We start from the raw sequence: 24,789 nt of genomic DNA, 5'->3' as shown, positions 1-24,789 counted from the left end.
CTCTCGACATCCCCACTCCCCCTCCGTAGGACTCCAGAGGCTCTGCCCTCCCTTCATCAGCCTGTGGGTCAGCTCCACCCTCTGGGCTCCCCACACCCTCCTCTGTCTGCTCCATCCTTGTGCGACGCCTCTTGGCGGATGACCCCGCTCGATAATCAGACCGGTTCCTTATCTGCTCCACTAGCTCGTATTCCCTTCCCCAGTTTTCAGATTCGTGCCAGTCAACTGTCCCCATGTCTTGCTCACCAACGAAATTTGTTATTTCTTCAAAAGAAGACATGTCATCTTTGCTGGGCCTGGCTTTTGGGTGGCATTCTGGTCTCGCAGTGGTACCCAGATCGCTCATGTCGAGGGCTCACCATTTTCCTCCGACTGATTCAGCACCTTTGCGACGCCGTTACTACCTCCCAGGATCATTTCCTCCTTTGTCCTCTCTCTCGTGCCCCACAGTGATGGGATTGGTAAGAAGGAATTAAGACATGAGGAGCTGTCATTTAAACACATAACCGCTCTGTTCACTTGGGCACAGTTAAGTGGTTTCCCATGTTTAGCCGAATGCATCTGGATGATAGAATTTCAGAACCGGGAGGGCCAGGGAAGTCATCAGGTGTTATCTCTGTCCCAAACCAGAAACTGATGTAGCAAAGCATGTGATCATCCAGCCTCTGTGTGCACCTCACTCTCCAGGAGGCCTCCCAGTCTAACATGAGATGCTGGCTTATGGTGCAGTGTTGATGGTGACTCATCAAAGCCCCGGGCTGGAGACCTGGATCTGACACTAACCTTGCAACCGTGGGCAAGTCTTCAAACTCCCTGCATCTCAGTGCTTTGCTCATAAAATGAGGATGCTGGCCATGCCTACCTCCCTGTGTGCTGGAAGGTTCTACAAGAGCACGCCTTTGGAAGCACGCTCATACAGTGGAAGTGGGCATCCCCTTACAGGAATGAGTTTGCAAGGGTAGCTCCGTGGCCAAGCACGGGGCCTCCGCTGAGCTGTGCTAGCTTCCAGAACCGCTGACACCAGTGCTGACAGAAGTGCTCCTGGGTGAGACCCCATGGCTGCCATAAGCAGGCTTTGTAGGCCTTTTGGACATAAGAAGGCAACAATAATAAATAAAATCATCCCCAAACGAGTCCAGCTATTGCAGCCCACAAATAGAATTTGCCTGTGCTTGGCTATATTTATATTTATCATTCTGTAAATAAATGAAGATATAGAAAAAGCAGTTCACAAGATTCAGAGGAAGGTGAGAGCCGGAGCGGGGAGAGAAAGAGAGAGGTTATCGGAGGCAATGGGGCTCCAGAGGCTGGGATTCCCTCAGGGAGCCTGTCCAAGAAGCAGGGAAAGCCAGGAGGAGCTGAAGGGCAGACTTAGCAAACAGCCCCCAGAAGGGCATGATCCAAATGTCCGGGAGTCCGTGTCTTCCCGTACCCGGGAACCTCTGCTGCCCCTGCCCAAGGCCAGCACAGGGCCCCGCTGAGCCCCCAGTAGTCAGGAGGGGCTGCCTCCGTCAGCATCCCTCACAGCAGCCATCCACTGGCCAGGAAGGACACTCTGTGCCACCAGCTGAGCCGGGGCCCCCCTGGATGTCCCCTGGGGGCACCTCCTCACCTCACAAGCAGCCCATGAGCCTGCATGAGGAGGCAGGATAGGTGGGTGCTTTCCCCACCACGGCTGCCCCGTCCACCTGTGGTCATTCTGGGCCGCCTGAGAGCACTGATGGCCGTGGACACACCCGTGGTTCTTACACGCACCCTGCTCTCCTTGACGCGTCCCTGGCTTTGAAACTTGGCTGCTCTGCCTCAAATTCTGGAAGCTTCTTGGTGGTCTTTCCTTTCCTTTAGTAACACATCTGAGGCAGAATATTGGCCACCAAGCTTTTATCCATTCCAGTGCACCAATCCCAGGCGCAGAAGCAGTATCACTCTGCATGGACCCCGGCAACGAAGTGAGGGGCCCAGCCTGCCTTCCACACATTCCTGAGTAGTGAGGTCTCTGCTAAGTGTCACCTTCAGCCTCTGCTCACCTTGTAACAAAGACGGGGAAAGGAAAACTGCATGCAACGGCACGCTGCTGCCAGTCTGAACAAAAAACTGGAATCAGTGTTCTTTTCCAAAAGAGCACACTTTGATACACTACAGAAATTCCTAAATAGCTCAGTCCTAACTTGAATATAAATTGTAACATGTATTAAATATTAAATTCGTGGTTTATACAGAAGCCGTAAGAAACATACGTAAAGGTAAGTGGCTCCTGTACAGCCCGAGATTCCATACTGAGACAAAATCCTTTTTAGAAACACATTGGTTAAAGCAAATTCTGATGTGACCCAACACTTCACTCCATAGGCAAGCAATGCCAGAGGCTAGAGGTAAATTAATAAGGCAATGTTCTATGGAATTACTTTATACTGAAAGAGTCAAGTAGCAATGAGAATATAACCCAGAAAGCGAGAGAGAGAAAGACTGTTACGGAGCCTGGCAAGGGACTGAGATACCAGATTCTAGGAGCAGGACTGCAGGATTGGGGCAGAGACGAAAGGCCCAGTGCAAGGCAGCATCTTCTGACACCTTCCCTGCTGCCCCTACAGTGGAGGCATCTGAACTCTCCTAGGGGTTTTATTACCCTCCCCTCCCACACAGGCGCCTTAGGACTTTATTTGATAGTTAGTGAGCACATCTGTTTTTTCCACCTACTGAATTCTGATCCCTTTGAAGACAGGGACAAAGTTGCATTCAACTTTGTTGCCAAACTAAGTTTAATACAAGGCCTTGCTGTATAAAGTGAGTGCTCAAAAATAGTTCTGAAACAAAGAAGGAATAAACATGTCACTCTGCATATACTGCACACACACACTTCTGGTCCCATGAGTCTGCAGAAGGCATAGCTCTGACATTCCCATGTCCTTCCCTCTCTGTCCTCCCTACTTGCTGCCTCTTCATCTGTCAGAGCTGGGCTCAAAGTCACAAATGGCCATGATCACAGAACTGTGACATCCATCATCGCGTGGCTGGTAGCCATTTACATATCTCCTGGACCATAAAAACCACGAGGACCCCATCTCTGGACCCTGGCACAGACTGTCATGTATTAGGCACTCGGTAAATTTTTACCCAGATAAGTGGAGTGGAATAGGTAAGTAAGGTCAGAAGAGCTCAGAGCTATTTTTGGTTTCATCAGAAAAATCACATTAAACATCATTTCTTTTAAGTCTTACTTGGTGTACTGACTATGTCACAAACACGTGATAAATGACAGTCGAGACCATAACTATTAACCAGGGAAAGGCCATGGATCTCTTTCGGGAAGTGAAGAAAATCCTCAAGGCCCTGACCTGGGGTGTGAGTGCAGAGGGTCTGGGGCCTGGGGAGGGGACTGAGTGTCTGGAGGAGGCAGTCATCTGGCTTTCCTGCCATCTCTTCACCAGGAACCGCCCTGCGACTATGTCTAAGCATTGATTAGACAGACATCTTTTCTATGGCCACCTCCATAAGCGTAACTGGAGAGAAAAATCTACCTATTTATATACCGACCCATCAGAGTTACACACTTCACCAGAGGTGTGAAGGGCAATCTCCACAGGCTGGGGGTCCCTGTGGACCTAAAGGTCTCCACCTAGTAGGCAGAGTGCCTCAGCAAGCAGAGCTCCTGTCTGGAAAGTGGGAAGAATAACAGTCCCTACTCTGCAGGATCCTTTTACACACATACACCTAAACAAAAGGGCTGTCTTATACATGCATACACACATGTACATGTATGCATACATAAGTACACGTGCATGTACATATATGCACATGCATTAAAGAGTTGTGTTATATATGTACATACATGTAAAACATATATGGCGTATATATTCATGCATAATATATTAAAAGACATACATATACACATATTAAAGTACTGTTTTATACACACATGCTGAAATGTTCTATATACAGATATGCACACATATACTAGAGGCCTCTTATACACACACACACACACGTTAAACATAAAGTGCCTGGCAGTTCCTGTTAGTGCTCCACAGATGTGGGTTATTATACTTGTCCTTAGTCTATCAAACACCAAGTCCAAAACAAAATAATGCGATGTGCTTGTTGGGAGGACAGGACCCCATCACAGCATTGAAACTGCTCAGTTCTATATGTAAGTGCTCTCACTTGCTTCTCATTTCTAAACCTGTAGTTTTTCTTGTCTTGATTTTGTGCAGGACTTTTACAAAGAAGGAGCCTCATAATTGCACCAGATCAGCATGAAGCCCAGCAGCTCTGGAACCGAGAAGACGATATGACCCTGTGAGAGTCCCTCCAAGGGGGTGTTAGTTCCATTCGCAAACTATGACATCACCAATACTTGAATGATTTTAGGTACAAACACTCAGATAATTTGCTTAAGATTTTCACCCGCATCACTTTTTCCTCTTACTTGTCCTATGGGAACTGATTCTGGAGATTTTGCAAAATAGCATGGAAGGGAGTTAATTATCCATTTCCTGGCCATTGCCTACATTTATTGTTCCAAAACAATTTGCTACCCTAAACCCCTCTAAATTGTTTATTGGTATCTTTCCAGTCTGTGGTTCTCCCCCATTTAATATATCATCACTAGAGAATAAAAATAAAGGCTGAATGATAGTTACTGTAATAGATTCCAACTCTGAATGTGGTACTTGGATGTCAGAAGTGGGGAGAAGCGGTCTGAAATGATTTTCCTATAGCCTCTGTCGTATGGGCCTACAGGAACCATACCCCACACGATCAAATGGTGGGGTTCTTGGGAGGCAGGTGGTGCCTCCACCAGATCAGACAGCAAGACCCACTTTCGAGTCACTTCTGGGTGTGCGGTATTTGACACGTGGATATTACACACACTCTCACCCCAGCGCAGATGCAACAGTGCAGCTACAGTTCCAAACATCTTATCTCTCTGTTCACTCTCAAAACGTCCTGGAAATTCCAATTTTTGGCAGATAGCATCTGAATAAATCAAATTAGCAATCAGTAAAATAAAATATGCAAAAATCTAAAACAATTACTTGGAAAATGCCAGGTGAAAGAAATGTGTGAATGTCAATGTATTAGGTTAAAGCCTGTATATCCATCATTATTTCCTTAGTATACACACAGGCATATTTTTCTACTTGGGCAGTGAATTGGAAGAAAGGAGGGGCTTAGCTAGAAACTGGGGATAAGATCACAACCCGTAAAGGGCATCAGTTAGAAGTGTAACATAAGGAGAGTTTGGGGACAATCTGAGAAATAGAGCAAAACCACGAGGGTCTGGGTGAGTCATAGGAGGGGATGTTGAACAGCGTAGACGCTTGGGTATGTGTGACTCAGAGGAAATCACACACGGGAAACACAAGCTTGTCTTCTGTCAAAGGAAGAACATGATGGATTTGCCATTTCTTTTTCTTGACCCAGGAATATACACTAATTTTTAAAAATAAGAAAAGAAAACATTAGCCGCTATTTCTTTTTAAGTATGTTGGGATATATTCCTTAAAAAAAGTCTCAAAGATACAGCATATAAGCATCTCTCCTTAAAGGTTACTGAAGAATGGCCGTCCTGCTTGGTCTGCCCAGGATCCTGGTGTCCACTCTGCGTGCGCCCAGAGCTGGCCCAGCCTGTCGCCACGTGGGCAGTGGGACTTCCTGATGGCAGCTGGAACTTTGGCTCTTGGGGTCTTCACTCCCAGCTCAGAGCATGTACTGTGGCTTCTTCTACTGAAATGCAGTAACACTAATTTTCCACTTTTGCACACAAGGTTGTGTGCCTGGAAGGCTCTTCCTTCAAATGTACTCACATCTTCCCCTTCACGGCCTTGCTCTTCTAGCCACCTCTCTAGGATGCCTTCACCGACCACCCAATTTAAAGTGTTAACAGCCTAAACCTCCTACCTTTCCTCGGTTTACTTTTCTCTATAGCACTTAGCAGCAAACATACTATATTTTTCATGTTTATCTTAATAGTCATCCATCTTCTTCTCCCACTGGAGTGCAGGCTCCAGAAAGACAGGAATTTTTTATCTTTGTTTATTCTCTACAGTATTCCCAGCTTGTGCAGAGGTCATAGTTTAAGGAAAAAGGGGCGCAGCCAGGGCAGGATAACCAAGAGGAATTCCATCAGTAGGAAAGAAAGGGGCAAGTAAAGAAGAAAAGGGAAAGAAATAGAAGAGAGGAAGGGACAGGGGGCTCTCAGGAGGAAAGACTGGGACAGCAGCACCAAATGCCAGGGTGAAGTTCAGAAGGGGGACAGCCATGGCCTTTCAAAATTAAATGGTTGTGGGTGACTCTCAAGAAAGTAGCTTCAGTAGATGGTCCAGACTGAAAACGGTTAGGAGTTAAAGGGAAGATTTAGAAGATAGAGTTAATGAAAATAACCCAACTGAGAAAGAAAGAGGGAGGGAGGGAAGCAGGCCGGCCAGCTGGTCTTAGCAGCACAGACTCTGGGAAGAAGACTTATTACTTTAGGAGTCGTGTGCCAGTGTGTGTGTGCAGCTGAGTGTGTTAGTGCGTGTGTGTGTGTGTGTGTATGTGTGTGTGTGAGTGAGAGACAGAGTGTGTGTAGGTTGAGAAGGTGGTGGATGACCCATGAGTATTCCTTTCAAGTACACAAGAACCCACTTCACCATGTTTTCCTTTATAAGTAAATGGGAGAAATTAACACAGAATTAAAAAGCCACAGACACTGGATTTTAGTTCTCTATTTCAATTCCAGGATATAAGATATCACAATGATCACACTTCAGTTTATTTAGGACCTTTTTTAGATAGTAATTTTACAATAGCTCAGAACTAAGTTTCCAAGTCAAAAGAACTGACTTAAACATGTGCTGTTGATGCAAATAGAAAATAGTGGAAACGAAGTAAAAAAAAAAAAAACAAAAAGACAAAACCCTGCATAAAATAAATAAATAAATAAATAAATAAATAAATAATAAAAGCCCTATAGGACCCAAAGACAGAGGCAAAATAAATTCTCTGAAGAGGAAAATGCATTTTGTTCTAATATTCTCTTAATAGATTTTTTTTTAAACATGATAAGAAGATTGAAAGAAACCTGGGAAACTCTGGATAGATTATGCAAGTACTCATTCCATTTCTCTGCTTTTGGGTGAACTACCGGCACCATGTTTAAAGCTGAAAACCCCCAACGCTCCCTATCTCTGCTCCCCAGCTGGCGAGCACAGCCAAAGGATTATGCATAACGCGCTCTCCTGATCCCTGGCAGCAAGGCATTTACGCGGAGCTCAAAAGAATCCGGGATACTGCAGTTCTCGGGGGCTTAGAAGGAAGATTTTTAAAATACAGTTCCATGATTTTCACCAGCTTATCTCAACCAGGAGGTTAAATATTCTCTCTCTTCTGTGCCTTTCTCTTTCAGAGAGAGAGAGAGAGAGGGAGAGAGGGGAATTTGCTGCTTCTGCAGCTAGAATGGAAATGACTTTCTTTGATTCTAGGTTATCCAATAACCACTAAGACCTTCCTTCATCTCCCCTCTTTTTAAAAGTGTGAGGTTTACACCAGTCAATATTCCTCACTAAATTTTACCATAATTATTATTTTTAGGATAATATCTCTAGCATAGAAAAATATGTCTTGCTATCACTTAGGCTAAGAGGAATAAAATGAACATAATACGCTATATTTTTATTATCTCCTCTTCTGTAACGCAAATGACTCGACTTGTTGGGAAAAAAAAAAAAAAAATCGCTCCAGTCCAAGTGTTTTAATCTAGGATTCCCACAACTTCTTTTTACACCATCTCATTCAACAAGTACCACATGGTTTGCGAATATGCCTCTCGACAGGTGTTCGTGTCATCAGCGTTCCTAGGTTGATCGAGGCGCCCTGCAAATGCAGGTTTCATTAGGAACCCCCCCCCCTCGCTCACTCTCACCCCAGAACCCAGGGATCAGGGCGGAATCCAGCCCACCTTGATCTCGCAAACACTATCTTTGTCCAAAGGGAGTTAATAGTCCCCGTTTGGACCAAAGAAAAGGATCTAAATCAAATTAACCCAGAAATATCTACTCTTGCTAAAACAGTCATGGGCAAAGGTGTATCTATCATCTTCATTCTGATGAGAACAGATAAGAATAGTCTTTCTTAAGTGAACCTCAGAGATAAAATGATGTATTAGAGAAATAAATGAATTGCAGCTACATTTGCCTGAATGCTTCAACATGTACTAAACGGAAATGATCAAGGAAGACGCTGCTTTTCTATACTTGTGTCGCTGTGTAATCTGTCTTGCCAGGTGCTGACTACCCATGTGCAATCCTGAACTTTCAAATGGAACTTTCTTGATCTGAGAGTGTGAACATAACCACTCATAGAGCCCTGGGTATACATAAACTGTGTGTAACTTTAACAAATACAATTTAAAGGGTGGTGGTCTACTTGGATTGTTTCTAGAAAAAAAAACCACCTCCTGAGTTCATCACAGGAAATGGATTCAAGATGATTAATTTACAAATAAAATGTAATTCAAAACAGAATGACAAGCTCTGTGGTTTAATATTTGGGTGGCAAGGGAACCCGGAAGTTTATAAAATTCAAATTAAATAGCCAGTCACCATTCTATGCAAGCAGTCAGGGTTAATTCAGATCACTTTCCCGGCTCTTGCCTTCCCTGATTTCAAGCTCCGGCAAAGCGGAGCTATAATTAGGGAATGGGCAGTACTCACTGTTCACCAGTTGGGTATAAGCTTTAAACTCATAACTCAGCAATTACGAGAAAAATGAGCAGTAATTACACCCATTTTACTCGCAGCTAGACAGATGGAACATTTTCTTCTCGTTATTGGCAAACTGTCACCACATTTATTTCATTTTTACTGTTTACTATTTGTTGTACTTTGATTAAGAGAAATTACAGGCTAGGAAAATATGAAAAACATGAATGTTGGGTATCTTTTAAAAATAGAAGGAGGCCCTTCTCCTCAATCTGTATTGACGGAGCTCTCATTTTAGATCCTATTGAAATGATACCAGCATTCTCAAGATATTTTGAGGCAGCCTTCGTTTCTGCGATGGCTATTCAGCAGGGAATTTCCATGCTTACTGATTATCGGCTCATCCTAGGGCCTGTAAGTACTCTGATTTGTTTTCATACAGCAGCCTCCTTTTCCCTCACATGCATCCCTTTTGTGCCCAGTGACCAAGTAAAGCAGAAATTCACCTGGGCCCAGAACAAAGAAATCAATGCAGAAATAGATCGTCGCTATTGTTTTTCCTGGTTTTTAGGAAGAGAAGTCTATTTCCCTCCCACCCTTGTAAAATAATTTAATATACATTGTCCAGGAAACAATGACAGTAAGAGTTTCCTACTAAAATTTCCCTCTGAAGCCCTGTAGTATAAACGTCACCAATTTTAAGATCACATGATACTTACATTTTAGCTGCTGACAAGTCATAAGCAGTACTGATAATACCAGTGGGGAAAATATACTTGAATTCATTTTCAGCAACCATGTTTCTAGCTAGTTGTTATCCATTTTTAATTTCTGTGGGCAAGAAAGTTGTACTATTTTTAAAGAAATAGTGACAAAAGAGTGCATATAGAATTATCGTTCATTGAGCATAGATTTCAGCTAATATTACACATGGAATCTATTTTAGAGTAGGTCCCTGTGAGTAAAATGACATGTGCTCCATTCCTATAATTCTTTGTGATGCTTTAAAAAAATTGTGAATCATGATTACCAAGGATGCGAGTCCAAATTCTACCCTCGGATGACACAGTCCCAGGAGAAATAAAAGCGATCACGTCCACAACTGGCCACACAAAAGGGTGATTTCGCAGGAAAAAGAAAAATGCTTTTCCCCCTTCCTAAAAGGCACACTTGAACACATCTGAAAAAGTTGTTTTTGGCATCAGTTCTTCTTAATGGAAGAAAAAACCCCCATGCTCTGTTCTACAAGGGCTGCATATTGATTCATGGAAATGCCATGTGTTAATGCACAGACTTGCTAATGGCCCTGCCTGTGTGGTAATCTGCTGCGCTGGTGCAATGCACGGAATTGATTAGTTCCCTTAATGAGCCTCAGATTGTGCTGCCACAGGGGTGTAGAATGCAAAGCAGGGTAAGTGCGCAGTTGAAGGAAACCACCTTGAAGCAGCCATCAGGAGGGAAGCCAAGGGGCAGAAAACATGGAGGGATGGAGCTGGAGGGGAGCGACGGATGCAAGGGTGCTTTTCTCCCTTAGGAGATGCCGCAGCTTCTGCATCCCCCGCTGCTTTCTCCCCGACAGGGCAGGGTGATGCTCAGACCCCGCTGGGGAGCAGTAACCGCAAGCGGCTCCGGGAACAGCTCGAGTCACACGTATCTGGAGTCGACCCTGCCTCCGCCCCCTACCTAGCGGGACCCTAACCCTCCCCTCCCTGATCCACGGCTTCCGGTGAGCGAGGAAAGAGGAGAATCATGTCACTGCCGCCTTACCTGCATTTGTGTGTAAATTGTGTCATAAAATTTTAGCCAGAAATGTACTAGAGAAAGTAAGTAATATAAAGCTATTAAGAAAGTCAGGTCAGTTACTGGACAGCCAAGAGTGTTGTGTGGGGAAGTGGGAGCAGTTGGCGGAGGGGGGGGACTCCAGAAAGCCAGCTGTGGAGGCAAAGGGAGCCCAGGAAACAGATGTTGTGTGGGAGAGGCTGTCTCAGACACGCTCCGTGTGTGCCGGGCCCATCTGCCCTCCGGGGTTTGTGTCAACACCTGAAAGGTGCAGAGAAAGGACGGAGGAAAGGAGCAGAATCAGAGCTCCCCATTTCTCTGTCCTTACGTCCCCAGACAGACACACACCATATACACACCACACACAGACAACACACACACACACCACACCATATACACACACCAAACACACACCACACACATACCACAAACACACCACACACACACACACACACAAACATACCACATACCACACACCACACACAAGCCCCCTTCCCCCCCCACACACACACACACACTCCAGGAGAGACAAAAAATATTAGATAAGTCACTAAGAACTTCTACATTTTTTAACAGTATGTGAAAGGAAATTGAGGAAAACATTTCTACTTTCAGAAAGAAATGTAAACAGACAATCCTGCCTGCCAGCTCCATTGTGCTCATGTCAGGAGAGAACAGGGGCATGAAGCCCCATGTCTTATGGAGGAGAAATCCTGTCCTCAAGTGAGATACCCACTCCTAGTAACACACGAGGGAACACGCTACATGAAACCACACGTGTGTCAGTCAGTCTTGCCTTCATTCAACACGAAAGGGTTTCCTAATGAGATGAACAGAGCCTGTGGGTAAGAAGCACCCAGCCGGCCACGTCGCAGTCTTGGTGGCAGCGTCAGTGTGTGGCCTGCATGGTGGACATTTACACTCATGTCACTGAAACCCCAAGGATGCTGGAGTGGTGACAGGGAGAGAGAAAAGACAGAGGAAGTAATTGTAGGAAAAGGTATTTGACTAAGTGTTCAAGGAGGCTTCCTTTTCCTCTAGATGCTTAAAAGGGGCTCTTTGTTGCATGTATTAATGTCCATTTCACAGATCATACTTACGTCAAACTGTCATTTGAATGAAAACAAAACAAAATGTTTTTTCGTTTAAGTTGTCTCATTTTGGTAGTCAGAGGCCACTGGCTTTCAAAGAAGCTTTCTTTTTCCCTTCTTTTAACTGTGTAATACAAAAGACTTGATACCATGGAAATATCTAGAAGGAAAACTCTAGAATACCCTAAGTCTAACACTTCAGATAAGAATTTATTTGGTTGCAATTCATTGGACTTATTTGCTCTGAAATGGAGACCCTTACAGATTCATAAAAGCCACGTTAACGTGTTTCAAAGATGTTCAGTAGCAGAAAACAATGATAATAATTTAGTCGAATCACTATTTTGACCCTTGAGGATTATAAGTCATAATATCAGTTTTTCAAAGTATACCAATACATCACAAGGCATCAATTAATAAAGGATGTTGTACAAAGCTAAACTGGAAAGGTGAGCTTAACCTCAAGAATATGGTTTTCCAATGCCTGCATTGTCTTGTAATATTCATTATTGTATGCTTTCAGATATACCACAGGGAGGGTCACCCTAACAGTGTATATTAAATATTTAGTATGTGCCAAACATCTACAATGGGCCAGAAACTATGAGGACAAACAGGAAGCAAAGTGCTAAGTTTCTCCTTTAAATAAATTTATAATGTAGTTGGAGAAAGAAGACCAGTGTTTTTAAAGTATTTTTTTAATGGTTCAAGTCCCTCTTTTTGTTGTTGTTTTTGTTTTTTGTTCAAGTTCTTTTAGACTAGAGCATAACAGAAGGCAGCATGATTCAATGCCAAATCAGACCATAGTAGAAGGTATCGTTTCCTGTGGACCTACTGTGTGCCAATAGTCCAAAGGATGACTGGCAGATGTTCTCTCATTCATCCTATGTCTCTCTACAATATCAGGATTATTATTCACGTGTTGGTTCTTGGATGGGAAAGTGGAGGCTCAGAGAGGTGACGTAATTTGTCCAGGGTCACACATGTTGTAACGATGCAGCTGAACCCTGGCTGTTGGACCCCATGACCCGGAAGGACCTCAGAGATGAAAATCTCCGTGTTGGCTTTAGCCACGAAGTAGGCTTCACGGATGAGCAGAGGTCGATGCTGCTGTGCAGGAAGAAGAATCGGTGGAGGAGGAGAGCACAGCAGGGAAGGCAGATGGCAGGGGGACTGAGCCACACCCCACGAGAAGCAATGGGAGATGAAATTGCAAAGAGCCGTGGTCTAGAACGCCAGCTTCCAGGCCACCTGCCTCCAAATCACCTGGAGAACGTCTGAAACCATCAATATTTCTGCCCCCACTCACAGGAGGTTTTGGTTCTGGAGGTGAATGATGAGGCCAGGAGGAAGCCTTTTCAGAGGCTCTCCCGTGATGGTGATATGCCTGCTATGAGCCTGGGAACCACAGGGCAGAGGACCCCAGAGAGCCAGTGGGGGCTAGTTATATATTAGCTCTGGTAAGACTAGGATCTGGGCTCTGTGATTGCAGAGACTGGACTGCCTTGCGTCCTAGCACGTAGCACAGTCTCTGGAGTAGAAGAAAATGCTTCCTAGTGGATGTGTGAGTGATGGATGTATGGGTAGATGGAGGAACTGTGGAGTGTAACAGAATAGAGCTCTTCCAGAATGCAGCTCCTATCTGTGTGAGCTGGATTTGCACGATGGATACCGCCTGCAAATAGACACTCAATACTTTCCAATATCTTGAATCGAGTAAGACCGGTTGGTAGTCTCGCCTCTAACTCACACTTGGGTGGCCTTCCAGGCAGGGGCCTGACTTCTTGTTTTACTGATACTTTGTTTAGGAATTCTGCAAACATTGGAGCACCATGGTTGAATAAGCTTGGGATACCCTAGGTTAAATTCAGTTACCCAAGCCTCCTTGGGAGGACCTCTCAGAGCCTTAACTAAACTGTGATGCTCTCAGGTGAGAAAATCGTACCCACAGAACACCTACCAGCATTTCACAGAGCGGACTGGGGAACACCGGCTTGGAACGGCTGAGACTCAGCTAACTGGGCCATATCAGCCAAAGGTGGACTCTTCTGACCTGTTACAGGCTGGATGGTGCCACCCCCCCCCCCCCAAATTGGTGCCCCCAGGACTTCAGAATGTGACTGTATTTGGAAACAGAATCTTCAAAGAGATCATTAAAATGAGGCCGTCAGGGTGGGTCCTAATTGAATCTGACTGGTGTCCTTGTAAGAAGAGGAAATACAGACATATGGAGAAACACCAGGGGTGTGTGCACAGAGGAAAGACCACGTGATGATGATGACTCAGTGAGAAGGGGGCCGTCTGTAAGCTGAGGAGAGAGGCCTCAGGAGAAGCCAACCCTGCCCACCCCATGATCCTGGACTTCCAGCCTCCAGAACTCTGAGGAAATAAATTTCTGTGGTTCAAGCTGCCCAGTCCGTGCTATTTTGTTGTGACAGCCTGAGCTGACTAATACATGCTCCATTTCATCCACAAATGCTCTGAAGAGACTCTGAGGCTCACTATGGGTAAGAATCACTGGGGGTGGGGTGAGGAAGGGGGTTTGGAGGAAGGTGGTCAAAACGTACTAACTTCTGGTTATAAGATAAGTAAGTCCTGGGGATGTAAAGCACGACATGATGACTACAGTTAACACTGCTGGATGATAGACAGGAAAGCTGTTAGGAGGGTAGATCCTAAGAATCCTCATCCCAAGGAGAACTTCTTCTTTTCTTTTTATTGTATCCATATGAGATGATGGATATTAATTAAACCTACTGTGGTTGTCATTTCACAATATACGCAAATCAAACCATCATGCTGTGTACCTTAAACTTACAGAGTGACGCATGTTAATTATTTCTCAGTAAAACTTTTAAAAAAGTGAAAAAAAAAAAAAAAGAATCCCCGTGGACTTTGTTGAACTCCCAACTTCCCAAAGCCCAGCGCTGAGACTCAGATTCAGTTGGTCCAACATGGAGATTCAGAATACAGGTGGTCTCAGAACTCCACTTAGATTTCATAGCTTGAAAGAGCAAAAAAGCCAGCATATAGTATATGCTCAATAAATGTTTTCTAAACGGATGAATGAACTAATCCTTTCTAATAAGAGTATAAAGCCAAATTTAGAATTTATGACATTTCTCACTTCAGCAAGTAGTGTTTTGGGAAAGATTGAGGGTATTTATCTGCAGTTAGGCCCCTCTAACTCATACTTTAGCGTACACACAAACATGAAAAGCTTGGGACATGAAAGACTGGGATGTATAATTTAAAATCTGAGGGGGTTTACCATATTTTTTCTTTTAAAAATAGATTAAAAAATAAAACTGCAAGATTTTAAAAATTATTTTTGAAGTAACTGCAAGTCAGATACTCATACTCTTTTATTCCATTGTACAAATACGGATACAGGAAAAAAAAAAAGAAGAGCTTCATTTTGTTCCAGCTTCAGGTTTGGCCACGATGCACACACTGGGAGCTGTCAAATCAATGACATTTTCCTAGTGTACCAGTATAATGGACTCTTTCATGAAGAATTCATGCTCTCTTCCTGCATCTTTTCTCCCTAATATTCCCCCTTTCTTTCTTTGTTGTAGTTGTTTGATGTCCTGGAAGCTACGGCAATTAAGGAAAATGCTTCTGGGAACGGGAATAGGAACCAGTGCCATTTCTCATGGTTTCGATGACTTAATGGCTACATAGGCATTCGAAGCCACAAAGACGCAATCACCAAATCTGAAGTCGTTGACAAAGAGCGATGTAAATCATGAACCAGGAGCAACAGATTTTATTAGAGATGATGAAAAGTAAACATGAAATTTAGCTGGAGCGTAGAAGGCTGTTAATTGAGTCATGGAAAAGCAGTCAAAGCATTATGTATAGAATAATGCGGTGCTTCCATACGGTCCTTTTTAAGGCATTCGCTAGTTAGTTAAGGCTTATATCCACTGGTATTAGGAGAACAAGTAGATAAGAAGAGTCCCCAAACCTCATGGGCAGTCAGCAAGATCACAAGGTAGCTTCCTTCCTGTTTTACGTGATAAACGTGCATTACTTTCTTCTGTCTGGGGCAAACACTCCCATAATTTGCAAACCGCTGTCACATTTGGTGGTATTCAGTCGAGGGCCTAGATATCACGCACTTATTATACAGTTATTTTACCCCATTCACTTTTAAATCCAACTCAACTTTGCAAAAGGCAGAAATAGAACCTTTAACATGAGAGTGTATTTATCACGGTTCTTGGTAAACTAAAGGTAATTCGTGGGGAAGGGAAGGAGGGATGGACTGAAGAAAGAAAGAAAATGCCATTTAAACTTAAAAAATGTTGTTTTGCTCATAGACTATCCCACGGCCAATGGATCACCTAAACAATCGGTGACACTAAAGAGATTTCCTCCAGAAAGTACAATGGGTGCAGAGCGGTTAATGCGTGATGAAAACAACCTATCTATTATAACCTTGTGGGCTTTGGGCTATAAAATTAAGTGCATTAACTAAAGACATATCCTTATTAGGGAGGAGGCCGGGGCAAAGGGGCCAGGGCACTGTTCCAGCCCAATGAAGGAAGTCGGCGGGGAAAAGAGAGACATTATGGGTGGAGCAAAAAGGCCCAGAACTGAACTATTCCAAAAATCACTGAAAAAAGTGGATGTTCACCTGATCTCCTAAGATCCGATTTCTTGTTCCTCAAGAGAAATACTGAGGCTTGACTCGGACTACAGTCAGTTCTGTTGCACTGAAAACTTCGCACAAACAGTTTCTTTTCTCTGAGTTTATCTAGTTTTTCTTCCTTGGATGACATATTTAGACATGACAGAAATACTGACCTCAAATAGAAAGTATCTAAGAGGAAAATCAGCCAGCAGAAAGGATTACAGGAGAAAATGGAACACAAAATAAACATGGTAAAGAGAGCTGGTATGTCGTCGAATTTCAGCGGGGCTAACACACCTTGCTCCGAAGGCTGGGGAGCAGGAATGTCTTCTTTCCAGGCTCTTCGGGACTCTCCAGGTGGAACAGGACTGCCTCCCAGGCCCCACCAGAGCTGCTGAGTAGGGCCAACCCGACATGCACCCGCGGGAAGGGCAGCCCCCCCAGGTTTTCTTCCAAAGTTTCTCTTTGCTCTTAGCTATGACCCTATGCATTCTTGTTGAGAATCTATAACATTATAAAGACACAAAGTTCTTTAAACTTTGCTCTGGGTTTTCAAAGAAGGAAAAAGTTCAAGCTATGAACACTCTCTTGGTTATACTAATTTATCCTTGTGAGGATAAGTTTCCTGATCCTTTAATCATCACTTTATCAGCGTCTGCATTGTAGGAGTTGTTAAAATTGGCAACTGACATCAGCCAAATGTTGCTGTAAAGATGTCTATACTATAATTATAGCTCAGAAAGGGCAACCAATTTGCTCCTAAATTATAAATGCAACAATCTTTGCCTAGTCCCTATGCGTATAAGTATTGTTTCTCTGGTAATTATATTTATTTCCTTACTTCTGCAAAGTGTTTTTGAATCTTCTCTAATGTTTCTCTATCAGACATATTTAAGAAAATAGCTATAAAAATAGCCTATTAAATGTTCCAAAACAAATAGTTCAAAAAATATGATTAAACATCAGTCTTAGATTAATGATACAAAGTAACACTTAATGTATTATGGGGAATTTTAGGTAAGTTTTTATTATTATTAAATAAATTTGACTGCCCTCCAAGAAACTGCATTACCTAAACCATAGTCCAAGGTCTGGTTCTCCTGTCTAAAATGGCAACATTTCTAGGGACAGGACAAAGATTTAATAGTGCCAGCATAGTTATAAGACAGAACCTTTAGTACAGTTAGAATATAAACTGCACATCGCTTGAGAAATCATGTCCATTCAAAATATTCCTTCTGCAACTGTTTACCTTCAAAACTCATCAGATTATAGTAAGTGACAGCTATTTATCATTTTATGACTCAGAAACTCAGAAGAGACTTTCAACACTAACCAAATTTGCCTGGTTTATATGACTCCACTCATCTGCATGAAAAATAAGACACTGAACATCATTCAGCTGTTTCCAAATGTCCAGATGCTCTGGAATGACCACCCACGTGTCTTGCACGTTGGAAGTGGCTCACAATGTGTAGCGGCCAGTAATGTACTACATGGGGGAGGGAAAGGCGTTAATATTAGCTGGAGAAATGAAATGAGTTAAGTTGGTGCATGCAAGAGAACATGTACAGATTGACAAAGAAAATAAATGGAAAAACAAAGGTGGCAACACTGGTATATTTCACATTCTTTTAACAACAAAAAATAAGGATTTTGAAAAAATAGAATGAAAGATTCAGTAACTACCACACTGCTCATATTCCCAAGGGTGATATTAAAATATTCAACAACCTGTATTATCTAAATCATTAATTAAGTCAAAAATTTAAAAAATTTTCTCCAACCTTTTTCTCTATGTGTGTATATACATATATATGTCTGCACACATATATGCATGCAGGTGCGCATACACGCACACACACAGACACAAAAACTTTTCATCAGGTGACCAAAGGTATAACACCAATTGTTCACCAAATTATCCCTATACTTCTGATTTTAGAAACTGCTGGTGTGCTGGTTCATTTGCTGAGACTGTCCCGAGCTGAATGGTGTCCCTAGCTGAGCCGTGACTGGACATCATACACTTTCATCACCCCAAGTCGAGAGTCATTAGGCCCCTGCCCCTGGCTGCAGAAGGGGAGTTTGGGCGGGATGTGCCCCCCAGATGCCAGCACTCCTCACGTCACCTGGACTTAAATGACTGGTGTCTTGGCCCCAGCGCCAACTCCCCTCACCTGTTCTGCTGTCTCTGCCGTTTCTGGACCACCCCAGAGTGGCAGGGGCATCACATATGTCCTGCCCCTAACCTCCATCTCTGTTCCCATCTAACACAGCCCCACTCCCAGATCCTCATCACCTCTGTGGCCTCCACAGGGCAATGAATGCCATTAGACCCTTTGCAGTCTCAATAAGTAGACTATTTCTGTTTACCAAATGGTACAGAAGACATTGCTCTATATCAGTTGAATACCTGCTCTGAATATATCATCTATCGTCTCCTTTGCCCTGGCAATGAAATCTCAATATGATAACCTGGGAATGGGAACAATAGTAAGTAGTGGTCGAAAACCATGGGACCTGGCAGTTCCATGTTAGAGGTGGTCTAGGAAGAAGTTTGGGGGGTGACTGTGCCCCCGTGAGGCCACCAGAGAGAGAAGTTGCGCAGGAAAGGCTGAGCCCAAGTGTACTGCAGGCCAGGCCGGCCCCTCTCTGGGTTGCTGGGCACCAGCTCCACTTTGCACTTTGCTTTGCTTCACCTGTTCTACCTGTCCTGCCTTCTGGAAGGAGACATGGAGAGGGAAGAGGAGTACCCTCCAGGTGACCACCTAGAGAGGCAGCTGCTTTGATTGGGAAAGTGGGGCTCTAACAGAATAGACCCCAGCTTATTGGGGGGATGGAGGAGGGGAGGAATAGGGAGTGATCACAGACCACTTTACGCAGTGCCATGAAATCACAGATGAGGGCCTTCTTTGTCTCCTTTAGAAATGAACTGCTTCCAGAGGTCAAATATTAAAAACAAAAACCTTTTCTTTGGGGGAAAGTTTTATTTTCATCCAAGCATCTCTAAGCACTTACCACCTACCCATTATGTGTTGCACGATGCTTGAGGCAACATTTTCACCTATCATTATCTCAGTGCTTTGGCTCAGAGGTAAGTAAGGACGTTCATCAACTTCCCAGGGATGGAGGTATTTAGGCCATTTTTACCTATGTCATCATGCCTGACCCAAGAGGAAGCCCTGAACGTGTCAGAATGTCATTAACGGGGACATAGGGGGAAGGTGGGGACGTAGGGGGAAGGGGGCGACTGGGGATTGGCTCAGACAGGAGCTTGGTTTAGGAGCTTTCCTAGTACTAGGTGGATGGTCACCGATGCCGTCCAGCTCAGAAGCCGGAGCACGAGTCTGGCCTGGAGGAAGAGCCCAGACTCTGCTGGACTGTGGTACGGCTGGGACCGCAGGGGGAGCCCTGGGGTGCACGAGCTACAGGCTCTGCAGCTCCGCAGCCCTGGGCACACAGACCCATTCCTGCCCCATCTCCTGGGGAGAAGCAGCTCCTGCACAGACAGCCCCAGCTCGGTTTGGTCTTGAATGACACCGTGAAAGGCTGCCAGGCATCAGGGTCTTCAGGAAAATTGCGAAGCATGATTATGACGGCAGGAACTAAAGAAACCTTTAAAACCAGTAGCAGAAGTTTATGAAATATATTTCTTTGGGGCCTCCTAATTGGTTTGTAATTCCACACATCCTTCTCCAGTCCCCTGACGGCTTTGACATACGGCCATGAACTGCTCTAAGGACTGACAAGTCTTGGTTCTCATTTGAAAAGCAGGTAAATCCTGAATATTTGTTCATGTCTTGCCTGTATCATCCCATCAGTGATGTCCCACCCCTCTGATTTACACTTGTAAAAGCAACTCACTTGCTTCTTCCAACCTGAAGAATGGTGTGAAGTTGGGGTAAAGTTACTCGGTCGCTTAAAGATGTAGATCCTCTTGTCTACTGGAAACTCCCTTCTCCTGCAGCTGAACTGGGGCGGCAGTGTACGGCGCCCCACATCTTTTCTCTAGCAGACGTTGTTGGTTGATTACCCAAGACATATCTTGATTTAGTTCTGAAGGAAATACATCCAGTACATTCTAATACATCCAGGGGATGAGTTAGGTTTGATTTAAGTCGAAGACACCAAAACTAATTCCCTCTGCCAGTGGTTGGTCTAGGGGTGGGCATGTGACCCAATTCTGGCCAATGAGATAAAAGGGGGAAAGCTGGGTGCTTCGGGGGAAAGTTTCCCTCCTTGAAAAGGGGCAGGCACAAGGGGAGAGAGCTGCCCTCACCGCCCGATCCAGTCACCGTCCTCCGGGCCCACACTTCCCCATTAGAGAGTGCCATTCTTTCTCCTCCACTGTATGCTTTGTCCTTTGCCATTTGAATGTACATCCTCTCACTGTAAAACACTATAGCCATGAGAATCACAGCTTTTCAGAGCTCCATGAGTCCTTTTAGTGAATCTCCAAACTTGGAGGTGATTCTGGGGACCCCCAACACAGCCTGACTTTCCTATTTGGGTTCCCATTGACAACATGGCCTGGGTGCATTAAAGGAAAGATGGCAGCTTCGGGACAGGCTCAGAGTTCCTACCTCCAGTGGGTGTGGAGAGAAACCAAGCATTTTCAGGATACCCCAAGAGCGCCACAGAGGCTGTAAGAGAACTCTTTGTGTAGAGGCTTTAAATTAACAGTTAAGACCATAGGAGGCCACAGATAATCTGCTTAGACTGATGGGAGCACGGAAGCTTCGGTGGCTGCTGACACAGATCTGGTCCAGAGGTTTAGATGCAGACACGAATTAAAGTATCCTCTCCGGGGACTTCCCCAGCAGTCCAGTGGTTAAGACTCCACGCTTCCACTGCAGGGGGCGTGGGTTCGATCCCTGGTCAGGGAACTAAGATCCCACATGCCGTGCGGGGCAGCCAAAAAATAAAATTTAAATTTAAAAATTAAAATTAAAAAAAAATTTTTTTTTAAAGTATCCTCTCTGCCATCAAGGTGCTTTCAGTTTAGACAGGGAGATGAACATGGAAATGAGTGTTTATACCATGTGATCACTGGTTTAGCAGGTTGTGAAGCAGCCAGGGGAGGACAGAGCCCCTGGCTCTAGCCCTCTTGCAGGGCACGGTCCAAGGCACGCAGCACACAGGCAGACATCCTGCCAGAAACTGGATGATTAAGGATGATGCATCTCTCTTCTTCCCCGCTTCCAGAAGCTAAAACAGCACTCTCGTTTCATTTTGTCCTTTTTACCCCCTTTTAAAGGCTACATTCTCTCTCTCTTGAAATTTCTATTTTATTTTCATACACAAATGCTAATGACCTCCAGGTCCCTTCAAAATCCTAACGTGGAAAATTTTCATCTATTTTTGCAAACCTTGTAAACCCAGCCCTGCCCTGCAAGAGCAAACGCTATTGTCACTTGCTCTGTTAGTTGCTACACTGTCAAACAAGCGCTGTGTGATTCTTCGCTCCGGCCCCAGGTTGGCAGGGAGAAGCCGAGATGCACGATTAGACGCTTCAGTATAAAAAGTGTTTGTCGGCACAAGCCTGCTATGTTTTTCTCTTTTAAAAGAACAAGATGGATCATTTTTGTGCTATCGCTGCCACATTTCTGCATCCCTTTTGTTGTGGCTGCTACCTCAAGACAATGAATTGCAATAATATAATTTTTCTTCCCAGCTGTCTTTGATGCTGGCAGTTGAAAGGCTGGAGTTTAATTACATACGACATGTGGACAGAAATGGCCATGCCTGCTGATTTCAGGCCCACAGTGAGGAAAGCAAGAAATAGAAACCAACAGAATTTATCAACTCAGCTTAAGTAAGGGTGTGATGGTGGAATGTGTCTTATTTTATCTCAACTAATGTAGATCAAAGTTGGGAATGTATCAATTTGTTCATTAAACAAAGAATATTAAGGTCAACTGTAAATGAAGCACTATCCTACATTATCCCCTAATGCAAGTATGGTTCCCCTACCATTTTATGTCTATCCATATAAAAACCAACTATTTTAAAAATTAAAATATGTGCTTAATAAAGTTTTCTAAAATTTTTCAAATGCCTATTTTAGGCAAATCTTTATTACAATAAAGTTTTGTGCATGGTTTGCTATCTCTTTCTGGACCTTAACAGAGTGTATAAATCACCTTCCCGTGATCTTGGGAGGACTGAAGCTTAGTCATGAGCTTCTTCACGGGAGATTACGCCCGTGTTCGTTCAGGGGCGTAATCTCCCATCCCCAGAGGTTACTTTCAGGCTGACATGAGGAATACATCAATAATTAACCCTTAAGATGCAATTCTCCATTGGCCTAATTACTCCGGCCATTTTCACAGACAATAAAAGCAAATAAATGAGAGTACAGCTCTTTTTAAAATGCAAAAGGAGTTAAAGGTAACATCAGGGGGCTAGTTTGAGTGTCTTTCAAACTGAAAAAAAAAAAGTGAAATGGACCAAGTCTAAGGTTTCATTTTCAGCTGAGAGCAAGAGAGCCAGAGAGCTGCATAGAACGGAAATAACTGCATGCTCTGAGGATTTATCCTGAAGCAACAGTGGCGACTAGTTCCTGAAATCCACATGCACAGGCAGAAACGTATCTTCTAAAATGTGGCAGTTGGATTAGGGAGTGCTCAGCAGGAGAACCAACGCTATGCTGACTTGGTAAGTACTACTGGTACAAAGTGATATGTTTTTACTCCTTTGCTTATGCACACAGAATTTCTGGAAAGATAGACAACAAATGAATAACAACAGGTACCTATTTGAGGGTAGGGTATGCAGACCTGGGAATAAATAGAGGGATGAGGGGCTTGGGCTGGGAATAGAATTTTCTCTATATATGTTTTGTTTTTAAAATACTTTTTGAGTTTTGAATTATGAATGTATTACCTACTCTCAAAAGTAAATAAAATATCAAGAACAGGCCAACAGTAATCTCCAGCTCAGAAGATGCTGCTTGGTGGGAACAAATTGGTCAGGTAAAGCTTTCCTGCCAGGAGCTGTCACCAAAGCCCTGTCCAGGAGGAAAAAGCCCGGTTCAGTTACAGAGAAGTTGGCTCCTTCTGAGATTTTGTGGGACAAAGCCAATCACAGGAGAAGAAAACATAACAAAGGCAATTCCACAAATGTCACCTCCTCTCAAGTTCATAGCATTAGCATTTCATTCCTGAATGTCCCTGGATCTAGGAAGACAATGACCTTTTCATTTTTTTGTCAAGCCCTCTGGACAAATGTGCTTCTCAGGCTGCTTCTGACAAGGCTTAAAAATGAAGTAATATGTGGTTTGCACTTCGCATGAGTAAACACGATGCTGCACTTGAGCCCAGGGGACACTTATAGGTCACAGTGAGCTGACGAAGAATTTTATTGCAAATCCTCACCATGGGGCATCGTGGGAATTCTACAAAAATCTTCATATTCACGATGCTGAATTATATCAAAATTGCCAATCTGTAAAATATGGCTGCGTCTGAATACTACTTTCAAGTCTGACACATGAACAAGGAGACTAAGGTCCCCTGGAGACACCCCTGCAGTATGTGCAGGGAAACACAAGTGAAAGGGATTTAGGGGGAAAAAAGGAAGAAAAATAAAAACAGATTAAGAGGCACTCTATTTATCCAGAAAAATCAAAATGCCAATCACAGAAAGGGTCTTATTATGTACTTGCAGTCAACCATAATATTCAAATTGGTGAATAAAGAATCAAATAAAATCACAAATTTAAGATATTAGTCCTAAAGACAATACAAATTTTAGTTACTGAGATGAATAGGAAGCTGCAAAGGCTGCGTGCACATCCCATCTGTTGATAATAGGCCAAATAAGGCTCTGTCTTTAAGCCCCCGCAATAATCAACTTGAAATCCTAAGAGCTCCTTTGGAGAGGAGGTGAAGCACCTTGAAATAACCGGGATTGAGGGGCTTCAGCAACGGATGAGAAGAACCATCTCTGCTTACAGAGATCTGCCAATGCGTCTTTTAGGATCAAAAATATATGCCCTAACTATGTGATAAAAATTGAGGCAATTAAACTCTGGCAGGGCTACAGTTTCCTAACAAAGAAAGAACCTCTGATCAAATGAATTCTTCCTTTCACCCTATTGGAAAGATTATGTGGTGTGCTCTGGTCCACAGTAACTTCAGAACCCCATGTTGCTTCATGGCGGTTCCGGTCCAGAATATGGGATTCACATGAATATCTATAACTGTCTGTCTATCTATCTGTCTATCTATCTATCTATCATCTATCTTTCTATCCATCCATCCATCCATTATCCATCTCTGTCTGTTTATCTACCTATCTATCATCCATATCTATCTATCTATCTATCTATCTATCTATCTATCTCTCTATCATCTATCATCCATCTCTGTCTGTTTACCTATCTATCCATCCATCTGTCTATACCTCCCAGGAGACAGCAGTCATGCTCCTCGCGTGGTCAAGCACGGCCATGTGGCTGTGTGCAACATATCCTCAGATAACATTTAAAGCCAAGGCTGATGAAGATAACTATAATGGATGATATTTTCAGGCAGGTAAGGCCAAGTAACTTACATGGAAGCAAAGACCAAATGTATTTCACACACACACAAAA

The 24,789-nt window shown here is 43.7% G+C and overlaps 1 protein-coding gene and 1 long non-coding RNA gene across 3 annotated transcripts in view; one reads left to right on the top strand and one right to left on the bottom strand.

Annotated features, from left to right (window-relative positions):
• The window catches only part of DSCAM (DS cell adhesion molecule), a gene marked incomplete at its 5' end in the record, with an annotated part of 739,398 nt that overhangs the window by 550,512 nt on the left and 164,097 nt on the right, over positions 1–24,789 (bottom strand). The window lies entirely within an intron of this gene.
• LOC309629642 overlaps positions 4,425–24,789 on the top strand; it is a 31,857-nt gene continuing 11,492 nt past the window's right edge. The window contains exon 1 of the long non-coding RNA XR_014245165.1: positions 4,425–22,850. This is a non-coding gene — a long non-coding RNA (uncharacterized lncRNA). The remainder of the gene's footprint in view (positions 22,851–24,789) is intronic.

Source organism: Balaenoptera borealis (genome assembly GCF_965194805.1).
Source record: "Balaenoptera borealis genome assembly, chromosome: 5".
Taxonomy (NCBI): domain Eukaryota; kingdom Metazoa; phylum Chordata; class Mammalia; order Artiodactyla; family Balaenopteridae; genus Balaenoptera; species Balaenoptera borealis.
Note: the sequence above shows the minus strand (reverse complement) of the source record. Positions and strands in the feature narration are given on the sequence as shown.